Here is a 12,737-nt window from a genome sequence, read left to right on the forward strand (position 1 = left end):
ATAGGAGACTAGAGTAACGAAAGTTTAGACACTAATTAATTGATATGGTAAATTTATAACCAGTGGTAAATTATTTCAAAGAGGAGAAATACAGTGGCAACGTTAAAAGGAGGAATATACATTGAATGGCGATTGAGACAGAACAGGAGGAGAAGCCCGAGGAAAACATTAATGTGTCGTATCACCTTTGAAATCAGCTTGCATGTAGATGCTCGGTTGTTAGTGGGAGTCGAATAGATTTCACTGTGTTGCTCTGATTCTGCTTGACCTAAACTGACAGATCATACTTATGGGTGTGCCAAGCTTTTTTCTGTCAGCACAGTGGCGTCACTAGGGGGGTGCGGACCGCACCGGGGGACACCAGCGAAAGGGGTGACAGCAATCTGGTTAGCTGCGTTGGCTGCTGGCCAAACTTTGCAGCTTTGCGCCCGCGGCACCCGCAGCGTGGCCTGACAATGACCCGGCCGAGGTAGTCCGTACCCAAATACCGAGACCCCCGGGCGGGGCCTCCCTCAGCAGTGGTTATCAAGTACTGGCTGGCGCCGCTGGGAAATGTTACCTCCTCACACCCAGAAAAAGAAAACACAAACTTCTGGTCTAGTTGACTCTGTCTCCTGTGGAGATGTCCACGAACACCTGCTAAATTATAAAATAATTCACAACAAACGCTTTTCCTCGAACATTCTGCCACTGCAGTGAGAATAATAGCCTGCACGCTCCAGAATAAAACGTAGAAACGTATTTTCAATTTCACGCTATTCAAACGTTTCTGTTCCTTTTTAGCTGAAAACGAAGCTGTCCGGCCCAGTGTTTAAAATATTTTGGACATAAGTCTCTTCTGCCGTTCTTAACTAACAGGGTTCTAGTGCTCTCTCATTTTTGTCCGGTTTCCGAGTTCTGCCTCTAAAATATTAATTTCGGCGAGACCTCAGAGCTGCCGAGAAGTTTCATGGAATGAATGAAACCTTCAATCACATTTCACGTTAAAATAATCAACAACACGTTTTATTCTCTCTTTAATTCACCTGCAATGAGTGCCCTTTATAGATTTGGGCCTACAATTCCCGCGGCATGCAGAGCGTTGATGGATAAAGAGCCGGTATAGGTTGAAGGTGTCTGTGTCATGCATGCTATAAGCCACAGTCGGTATAATTTACAAAGTGTTTCCATGTCGGGTTCAGGGATCTCGTGCAGCTAAGCGTCGCATTATAGACACCCTTCTTCAAGCAACTGCCCCCGGCCGCCCCCTCTCTCTTGGCGTCTCTGCTTCGGGGCGATGCTAATCTCACTGAGTCCTCACGTCCCTCTGGTCTGGAAGGAGTTGGGCAAGGCGCTGGTGAGCAGTCACTGTGTGTGAATAACTTACTAGTGCCCTGCGCAGCTCATTAATACCAGCGTTGGTAGACCTGGCTGCATCACTCAGCATTGGGTCTGAGAGGCGCCCTCGTGGCTGCAGAGTGCTGTGAGACAGTGCGGCTCACTGCCGCCCTCACACCAAGCTCGCTCCGAGTGGAGGACAGCAGCTCACGCAAGCGGAGGCAACGCGGGCTGCGCCTGCTGGCCGGCCTGGCCACATCTTTACCTCGCCAGCCTGGACTCTCTGAGACCGTAAGTACTAAGCCTGCTTGCCATTTAGTGTATGTTGTTCTTTCTTGTCACACTCACACACTGTTCTCCTTGAAGACATAACCGCAACGTATTATTTAATTGTTCATTATTGATGAAATGCCATCGACAGCAGTCAGAACAGAATTCTCCCAAACCCTCACGCAGTTAATTAACAATTACATATGGAAAACTGCACTAAAGTTTCTTGTCTTTAATTTCCCCACTGCCCCTCCATCTCATTTGTCAGCCTGTGGCACAGGGAGACAGGTCAACTAGCCACTCCTCCGCCATGATGGCACAGGGCAGGCTTGAGTATACCCAAAATGACTAGTGCATTTTTAGTGGCCTTGCATCAGCTAGGATTGCCTCCTTGCCATGAAAGAAATACTGGCCAGTTGCTGTCTGACATATGATACTAAATTGTTTTTTAAACAAAACCATATATATTTATTTGTAATATTCCTTTTTTGCCTTTGTTTCCTAATTATTTACATTCATTTTTTACGTAGCTTAGAACACATTTTGAATAGCTTTTTCTATTTATATTTGCTTTTTGAAGTATGTTAGGATAATAGATAAAAAATACCGTCTTTTAGTGATTTAACTTGTTTTTGTACTAACCGAGACCTCAAAATACTGTTGATGCTGGTAGAAAACAAGTTAGATGGCAACCCTAGCCTCAGCAGTCTCCTCTCTAAGAGTCTTTCACCACCACCCGGCATGGGGGGATGCAAGCGCTGAACCCTTCTCTTGCCCTCCATGTGTATTGTGAGAGCAGATGCTGGGCAGCATAGCCTGGTGTCCATCCCTAGTGAGTGGAGCAGCTTTTCAAAGACATTAACGTGATCCAGCCTGCTGTGAGACTGAGTGACAGTATAACCGCCTAGTGGCACTTACTGCACTCACCTTTAAAATTTGCTTTTTAGGCCGCACAGTCATGAATGATCAGATCAGTGATCATCTTCTGAGTGACTGCAGTGCGTGTCTGCCATCTGTGACTAAGAACTGCAGTCACGCAGTCTGTCTCCAGTTAGTTCACTTCCATATATGCTACTTTGGAGCAGTTTTAAGATCTTCTTAGAGTTTCCGGTTGCTCAGATGAGTGTCATTTCTGATATTTAAATGTTTTCATCGTCTTCATTGCTTGATTTTGCTCGCAAGAAAGTGTCACTCTTAGTCGTTGAAATGTCACTCATAATTTCACTGAAATCATAAAAGTATCACACATAGCAATCTGACAACTTGGACGCTATGTCAGTATTACCTACTGGGTCACTCCTTGCGGTGGACTCTTGGCCCGATCGGCCCAGCATGGTAGGGGAGAACTGTAAGGAAAAGGTCTTGGGGTCTTGAGACGGGAGCCCTGGGGGCACCAAGGAGTCCTGCCTCCTAGTCTCTTCCTCTGTTGCCAGTGTAATAATTCCGTTGCAAGGGGGAGGAGGGAATTTATATGCAGTTGGCCCGGAACTGCGGAGGGGAACTCGGATGCAAGGAGGTGAAAGCAGGAAAGCAGGACAACAACACGAGGAGGCCGCGTTAGCAGATGCTACAGAGGAGAAAGCGGTGGGAGAACAACCAGCGCAACCAGATGCCGGCGGATCCAGAAGGGACACCCTGACCAAGGACATGGACGAACGGGAGGTCTGCAGGAGCCAGGATGACCATCGGGAAGGCGTGCCGGATGAGGCGGCCTTGGCTCAGTCACAGAGGATGTCAATGGGGTAAGTCGTGAGGGGGTGACACCATGAGTTACCCGCACTGGGTGACACCAACCCTAGTGACGCCACTGTGTCAGCATACTTTTGCAAGGTTCCCCATTTTCAGCTTACTCATACGTTGCAAAGATTCCAAATGTACCTTTGCTTTCATCTGTGCAAATGTATTCCCTACATTGTGAGATCCTTTTCACCACGTTGGCGTTGATTCCGAGTTGATTGTTGTTTCCCGACCCATGAGCAAACTCCTGCTTGCGCTGGGGTCATAATTCTGAGTTGGGTGATGTTTAACAGACCTGGGGGCAGATGTATCATCCGTTTTTTTTGTCGCAAACGCTGTGATTCAGAAAATAGCAGCGTTTGCGACAAAAAAAACGGGATTTGGAATGTATCATTCAAAAAGCCTCGCAATATTAAGGAATCGCTAATTTAGCGATTCCTTAACATTGCGAGGCTTTTTGAAAATGCAAATTGCGATTTAATATTTGAAATGTATCAAGCATTTCAGTGTTGCGATTTTTGACTAAGAATTCGCAAATTACCATCAACTTGTAGTTGGTGGTAACTTGCGAATTCTTTTCAAAAAGCACTTTTTTTAAATTCTAAAGGTGACATATGACGCTCATACATGCCCTTAGGGCATGTATGTGCACCATATGCGTACACATATCAAATTCAGGGGTGCAGCAGGGTGTCCTTAAGACATCCTTGCACCCTTGAAATTATTCTCAATTTGCGATTAGCTAATTGCTAATCGCAAATTGAGTATAATTTTACATTCATTCCTATGGGCCTCCTGGCCCATAGAAATGAATGGGAAATTATTCCTTAATTGCGATTAGCAATTTGCTAATCGCAATTAAGGAATTCTAAGGAATCGCTAATAAATAGCGAAATTCTACATACATACCATTTTGCACTTCTCAAATAGCGATTCCTTAACAATCGCTATTTGAGAAGTGCAAAATGGTATCTTGATACATCTGCCCCCTGGTAATTACCAGGTGCATTAAATAGCTCATTCAGTACATTTCAGCCGGTCAAACATGCCAGAATTCAACAGGGGAAAGAGTATAGTATTTATTGCACCATGCAGATTTTGATGAGTTAATCACCAAAATACACCTATGATTCCCCAAAGACTCGGAATAGGTGTGATAAATAGGACATACTCCTCTAACCAAGTCCGAATCAGGATGATTGCGAATAATTTACACTCCAATCCTATCAAACCAAGTTAGAAATCAATGCTAAATATCTCTCTGCAAGTTTCTCTTTTGGCAAGATTTTGTATGCACAATGGGATACCACAGGAATACACTTTTTTCCCTGAACTATATCGTACTTAGAACCATTTTGTGTTAAACAAGAATTAGTTTTACATGAATTCCCCCATAAAGCCATTACCAACATGTGTAAGTAGCTAAGCCTAAAAAGTTATAGAACTTCACTAAGGGCCTTGCTATCATGTTGGGCGGATGTAACCGTTGCAGTAGCGGACCGACCAACCGACCTCTGGTCGGCGGTCCTGACACCACTATTACAATGCGACCACACATGGTGCGGTGGCATACACCCATTTCTCTATGGGAGCTTGTGCTGCGGCTGTAAACCGGCCATAGCACAAGCTTCTATAGAGAAATGGGAGTTTCTGTCAATCCCTTCACCGTGGCCGGCCAAACGGTGCAGGGATTAAAGGGGGCATCATAGGTGCCCCCTAGACACCCAACTGGAGGCCGCAGGGTGTAGGGGACCCTGCTAGTTGCCCCCAAAGCGCTTTCCGACAGGCTTTTCATATTGGAAAATGTAATAGAAGGAGAGAACTACCCTGCCAGGGTATGATTATATGGTCCCTTCAGCGAGATCCAAAGAATGAAGGGGGGGGGGGGTGACAAAAATGAATGCTTCGGAGCCAATGATATATCAGACACATTCAGAACAAATTGTGAAAAAGTAGAATTTTTTTTATTTTTTTGGGAAATAACAATTCATAAATAGAGTCCATGAAATAACATTCTAAAGCATATATGTACACACAGGAGAGAGGTTTTCCTCCTGGGACTGAGTAAGTATCATCATTAAAAAGTTCATACAGAGAATACAAATTTATTAGTGTCCACACACTCCCACACTCATTCACTAAGCAAACATACACTTCTCACTCTCTCTCACAATCGAAATAATACAATCATAACCATACAAGCATAGAGGGACCTGGGGGCCTGCAACATCACAATCAATGGTTGCTAGGGTAGAAAGACCAACATGGAGGCAGTTAAAGATGAGGTACAGTAAATGGTAATACACTGAAGGCCATCCATGTACTTCACGCCAACGCACGTTTCAATGCAAGGCCAATTTAGGCTGCATCTTCATCAGGGCATTGGAGACCAGGGAGGGGGACATACACACTGTGAATAAAAAGGAGATCTGTTATATCTGAATCACATAGTAGAATACACATTTAATACATGCAAATATGAATACAATTTAAAAACAAGTCTCGATAAGATAATGGTACAGTTTCATTGGCCATATATATATATGTAGCAAACATGATTTAAGATGATAGATTCATTAGAAGAGTATATCAAGGCTCCGAAGGCATAGTCACTCAGGGCGTAAGAATTCTTACTATTCCTCCTCAATGGGAGGAACACAGAGGGCAACAACGGATGGACCCAGGACCAGCAAAAACAACCACACAGGCAATCAAAACATGCATATACTGAGGATTTAAGGTATTTACAAGGGGGTACGGACACCTATAGCAAGGGGTTTCATATATGTGTCAGGAAGTTAAAAAATGAATTGGTCTTAACATCAATGGGGGAAGTCTCAGGGTGCCCATACGGTGGTATTAAACCTCATAAAGGTCTGTCAAGATGGTTTAAAGGGGAGAGGATATTCTCACCATTTTTCTCATGGAAGAGTTTTATCATCATAGATTCTTCAGCAATTCAGATGATGTTCCCGCAGCGAGGGATTTCTCACGGCTCTATATGGGTGAGAGCCAAGCAAGCTTCCGGATTAAACAAGTCCTGTAGAGGGCAAAGGGGATTTATTTATTATGTGTATATGAATTTCGGGGGCGAGGGAAAAAGGGGGGGGGAGGTAGGATGGACTTACCAAGGGTAATGCCCGAGTTATTAATGTCTAGGTATAATCTACGGGGAAAAAAGCTTTCCAAGGGCTTCAATTACATAGGGTTTATAGGTAGATTTCTAAATCTGATGGGACAGACGGCCAGATCAGGTCATCAAATGTATAAATGAAGGAATATACCTAATAAAAAATTAGAAAGCGGGCACATCTTTTTCTGGTTTCCTTCACAGGCAGCGCATCCCATTTAGAAGAGACTCTGCAAAGGAAAATATATAGATTTGCATATCGGGGGACAAGAGGTGTCCAGTTCCAGTAAGGATCTAAGGTTTAATTGAACACATACAGGTCTGGGAGGATGAGTTACCTGGGGGGGGGAACACCGTATGCTAATTAGGTAAACGTTCTGTGAGTGATCACTGTAGGTATAATCTGGCGAGGTCAGGAACGAAGAGGCCAGATGGAAGGAATCGGGCCAGCAGCAAGTTCCTGCCGGGGAAGAATAATGATGTCATTTTCTCATTGTGTCAGGCTCCTGATGCGAGACCGGGGAAGGGGAGTGAGTAAATGATAAACAATCTTACCCAGCGGCCGCCAGGATCGGCGTCCCATGCCGCGACCAGGCTATAGGACGGGACCCTTCAAAATCCTCTTGGCAATCAGGGGGGGGGGCCCGGAAAAGAGGATCTGACAAAAAGGATAACGAGATTAGGACCGGCAAACTCCAAGTATGGAAGCAGTCAGGGGCAGAGTTTAACGGGACGCTACGGGGTCCTTACCAGGATAAAAGGGAGAGCATTGAAGGGTCGCAGGGTCGGCGTCCTCTCTCGTCGGCGGCAGGACTGGGACAAAACATTTCAGAGCGGCTCTTCCTTTTAAGCCGGTTAGGGGATAGGAAACAGCTGCGGGACTCAGCATCAGAGTCAGTTTCCATTAAGGATAAGCGACAACAAAGACGGCGGTGCCGCGGGGAGTGCTCTGTTTATACGGCGGCCATCTTAGAAGGGGCACAGGATCATAGGGGGATACAACATAAGAGTCCTCAGGGGGGCAAGGGAGTCAATAAGGAGGGATCCATTGTGTGCATAGGGAACTGTCAGGGGGAAGGGACGAAAAACGCCGCGGGGGAATGAAGGGGGAGCTCTTTAATGAGGGCTCAGATCACAATCGAGGAGATGGAGTTAAGTAGGGTAACCATCAGGAAAAGGAGCCTCATAAGTGCAATATATCACAAATATACAGATAATGCAGCGAGAACAATGATGGCTAAATAGGGAAAACTAGCAAAAGATTTAATAATAGGTATTTTCACAGGGACATGAATCAGGTAAAGGGGGGAAGTTTTCACATGAGGGCATTAGCCCAAGGACATGTTGGAAAGCCTGACATGGAAAGTCTGTTGAAAACCAACATCATAATCCAGACTGCGGAAACGCTGTCCAAAGGGATTACAGTGAGGCCTCTGATTGGCCGACGGGCTCCTTGAGCCCATTGGAATCCAGCCAGAATGACTGTCGAGTTTCACTTTCGACCACCTGAATTGTAATGCGGTGGTTGAAAGTGAAATTGACGATGTGACTCGGAAAGCGACCGGTCTGCTGTTGAAGGCTATCTGAGTAACATTGTAATGAGGACCATAGTGTGCAAAAAAAGTGCAACATTCAACACTCCAAATCATGTTTAAATGTCATTACACTATATATAGGAGGGAAGAGTTGGCCTAATGGCTAGGGTGTTCAATCTCAAATCTGGGGTACTGGGTTTGAGTCTTGGCAAGGACGCGCAACATCCAGTGATTCTGGGCAAATCACTTAATCTCCCCGTACCTAACAAATATAAATGTGCCCTCCTGTATAGCAACTGGTGCACGTGTAAAGCGCTCTGATGCCCGATACCTTTTTGTCAATTTCGGCTAAATTAAACTCTGTTAAAAAAAATATATGTAGAGTTGACAACTTCTGTCAGGTACCTGATAACGATTTGCTCGGAAGCAGAAGATTAGTACACAGTCCCACTACCAGCAACATATAATATTCATCTACCAGCAGAGGGGAAGGGGGAAATGAATAACAGAGAGACTCTACGTCAGGTGCTGCTACCTTGTGACAGGGCAACCTTTTCTGCTGGCTGTTTCTAGTAGGATTACCTACAATAGATTATACAAATAATTATTAGGAAAACACTAACTATGCTTTCTCTTCCTCTAAACACGCATTAAGACACTTAAAATTATGTGGATTAATATTAATCTCTTGCTCTTACGTGACTCTGTTTTGAGGGTTAGCTTTAGAGTACGGTATCTTGATAGATGAAATGCAAAGTGTATTGATCTAGTTCCTGGCAACCAATTTGTACTGTAGATGGATTGCTGATTTTTTTTTGTTGTTGCAGATATTAGACATTTGTGTAGTCTCTTAATTATGTGGAAACAGCGTTTGCTATAAATATATATATATGTACATACATATGGAGAATACTCCTTATGAAGATAGTCTCTTGTTATTTGGTACTGAATTGCTTTCAAATTCGAACTCTGTAGAGTCTTAAAATATCTTCAATTGATCAATTGCTTGTCACTCAGTAATGCCTCTGATTTTCAATGAATTACTCTGGTATATTAACTCTGCTACAAACCCTTCGCTTTACTGCGGGCTCACACTCTCAGATATACACATCACCTTGAAACTTCCCTGAGAGGAGACACTAATCCCTTAAACTCTCGCACTGCTTGCTGAATACATCTATGAGGACTTTAATGCTCAATTGGGGTTCAGATACTATTCACAGGTTCCAGTGCTTCTGTGTAGGGTTCAACGCTGTTCTCGTAGACACCAAATTCACTTCTGCATATGTGTGGGAAGTAACACTGCTCTCTCAGACACTGAATTCTCTTCTACACGTATGTGGGAAGTAATGAGGCTTTAAGACATCTCTTTTATCATAGAAATTCTCTTCACCCAAGATGTGTGCTGTGGTGACCCTGCAATTCTCACAATATTCAGTTAAAGTGAGCAGTGCGTTGATCAAGCACGCCTATTGGTTTGAATCTGTCCCAACCACTAGACAGCATAGGTATCTCCTCTTGGACAAAGGCAGCCAACTTGGAATTTTCACAATTTCATCCATGCAATTCTTTTAGTAATATATAAAATAGCAGCTTCCTGCAAGGGCCTATTTTCTTACACAATGGGTATCATTTGAAGAAAGAGTATTTGACACCTTTTATCTTTCTTTTTGAGTTTAAAGCATTACACTGCAATGAATCCTAGACAGACCCCCTTCACAAAAAGCAGGTCCTCCATTTTAGGTTTGTGTGGGATGGTTCTTATGAAAGGCTGGGCCTAATCTTGGCATGTACTCTTAAACAATGTTCCCATGGCTTTGCCTCAGGCCCAAATTCTTTCCAGTTAATGAAAAAGTTTCCTTTCTGAATCTTAGAGTCTAAGATCTGATTCACCTCAAACTCTTCTGCTGAATTCTCCTGGATGGGTGGTATGGGAGAATTAAGTCTCAACTCAGGAGGGTTGGCATTCAACAATGAGAATTGAAAACCTGGATGCATTTTGAGATGAGGCCCCAACTGTATTTTAAATGCAACTGGGTTTATCATTCGATCTATTTTAAATGGACCCAGAAACCTAGGCTGAAATTTGCGGTTCCCTTTCAATGGTAAATTACGAGTGGACAGCCAAACCTTGCCTTCATTTTTAAAAGTAGGACCTTCTCTTTTCTTTGTTTATGCCTAAGTTTTGTATGATTGTTTTGCTTTCACTAAGTTTGCACTGGCATTCAAAAAGGAATTCTACAACTCTCTCACACATTCTTCAACTGCTGAGGCTGACTCCTCTTCTTTACCAATGAACACATTTGGATGCTTACCATGTTTTAAATAGAAGGGTGTGAAACCTGTAGAGTAATCAACTGCATTAGTGTATGCAAATTCTGCTTCTTAAACCAATTCTGCCCATTTCTTTTCTTGATCTAAAAGGTAAAGTTGTAAATACTGCTCCAGGTCCTGATTGACTCTCTTTGTTTGCCCATCTGTCTCTGGGAGGTAGCTAGTGGAATAACATGAATCTATTCCCAACTTTTTAGTGAAAGCCCTCAAAAAATGTGAAATGAATTGGGTCTCCGGTCAAAAAATACGATATGTGGGATGCCATGAGTTCTTACTATAGGCTGTATGAATAACTGTTTTACTTGTGGCGCTTGAGGGAAATTGTTTATTCGAAGGAAGTGCACCACCTTAGAAAAAGTGTCAACAAATAATAAAATTGTATTGTAACCTTGACAGGGAGGAAGATCTACAATAAGATCCATGGTAACCCTGTGCCCTTGATATGGAGTGGTTGCCAATGGTAACAAAAACCCTTGTTGTGCAGACTGGTTTGGTTTTCCTTAGATACATTTCTCACAAGTTGACACATATTGTTTTATCTGAACTTCCATTTTGGGATACCAAAAATGTATTTTGACAAATTGTTGGGTTTTTAGGATCCATTTGTGACCAGCCAATTGTTCATCATGACAATCATGAAGAACTTTTTCTTGAAGTTCAGTAAAAGGTAAATATCAGGTTCTTTGATTAAAAGGTTAGCCATTTTTGATTTCTCTTCCAGTGACTTCTTTAGAACAGGTCAACATTTTCTCTTCAGTCAAGCTCTTTTGAATTTCTGTCAAATCTCAGTTTTGGATTGCTGATGCAAATGTTTTTTGCTTGGGAATATAAGTATATTTTCTGGAACCACATCTACTAATTCAGTATCAATCTGTGATGGAGCATCTCCCTTGCCATTTACTACTCCTGGTTGATACATGCTCATGAAATCAAAATCCGCAAAATATAGTGACTGCCGTAACTGTCTCACTAATTTTAGGAATTGTACATTTTGAAGGTCCGTGTACACAGTGACTTTATGTTGAGCTCCTAACAGATACCGTCTCCGCTCGAGAATAGCTTCTTTTACTGCCAAAAGTTCTTTATGAGCAATCAAATATTTATCTCTAGTGGAGTAAGGTTTTGTGAGTAAAAGCCCATTTGACGTAACTGCCTGGTGCTCTTGTGCAGCTGAGAAAGAATTCTTAAAATCGCAGAATCAGAAGCATCTGCTTCCACATAGTAGGGTTCCTATGGATTTGGGTGTCATAAAGTTGGAGCTGTAATGAAAGATTTCTTTAGAGATTAGAAGGCCAATCCTGCTTCTTGGGTCCAGTCAAACTTAACTCCGTTCTTCAACAGGCAAGTGATGGGACTGACTTTTTGAGAAAAAATACAAATGAATATCCTATGAAAATGTGCAAATCCAAGAAAGCTTTAGATTTCTTTACCACTTCTCGTGGGTAGCCAATCTTGAATGACTCTTACCTTACAAGGGTCCATACTGACTCCAACAGGTGGTAAAATGAACTCCAAAAACACTAGCTGCTCAGCATGAAAAGCACATGTTTCCACTTTTTCATAGACATTATTTCCCTGCAACTTTTCCAGAATTGCTCTGACATGTGACACAATTTCCTTTACATTGTTGGAAAAAATGAAAAGCCTGTCAATGTAGACCACTGAAATTCTGTCCCAGTGCTATTGCAACACATCATTCACAAAATGCTGGAAGGCGGCTGGTGTGTTGCAGAGTCCATATGGCATTACATGGGATTTGAATAATTCATACCACATTCCAAAGGAAATTATCCTCTCGTCGCCTTGTGCTATACAAATCAGACAATTGGCTCCTCTTAAGTTTAATTCATGTAAATTATGGCATCCTTCACTTGATCTAGGAGTACAGATACCAAAGGCAACAGATATTGATTTTGATGGTCACTTGATTGATCGCTCTATAATCAATACATAGTTGGAGCTCACTTTTCTTCTTGTGGATAAAAAACAACAAGTAAGAGACAGTGTTTGGGAGGGAACTATAAATCCATTTGCCAAATACTGATCCAAATATTCTTCGAGGTAATGACCCTCCATTAAACCCTTTGCTGTATGGGTTACCACATCAGGCTAAGTTCACCAGCATGCAGCAGGTCTAAGTGCAGTGCGAGGTGTAATACAACTGCAAAGCAGAGGCGGGGTTATGACATCAAGCCAATGGGAGTGGCCACAGCAACATCACAAGATTTCAACATCTCCCAGGTGAAAGGATCTGCTTAGAAACCAGCACTGATGAAAGCCTTACGGCTGAAAGGTGTCTGCCATACCATTTCTTAGACTTTGAAAACCACGCGCTGAGACTGAATCTGCTGAATAAAAGTATTATAAAAACAAAAAAAAGATATATATATATATATATATATATATATATATAT

At 42.8% G+C, this 12,737-nt stretch overlaps 1 protein-coding gene across 1 annotated transcript in view; it reads left to right on the top strand.

Annotated features, from left to right (window-relative positions):
- The window catches only part of F7 (coagulation factor VII), a 236,896-nt gene that overhangs the window by 145,953 nt on the left and 78,206 nt on the right, over positions 1–12,737 (top strand). The gene's annotated exons all lie outside the window — the stretch shown is intronic.

Source organism: Lissotriton vulgaris, chromosome 8 (assembly GCF_964263255.1).
Source record: "Lissotriton vulgaris chromosome 8, aLisVul1.2, whole genome shotgun sequence".
NCBI lineage: Eukaryota > Metazoa > Chordata > Amphibia > Caudata > Salamandridae > Lissotriton > Lissotriton vulgaris.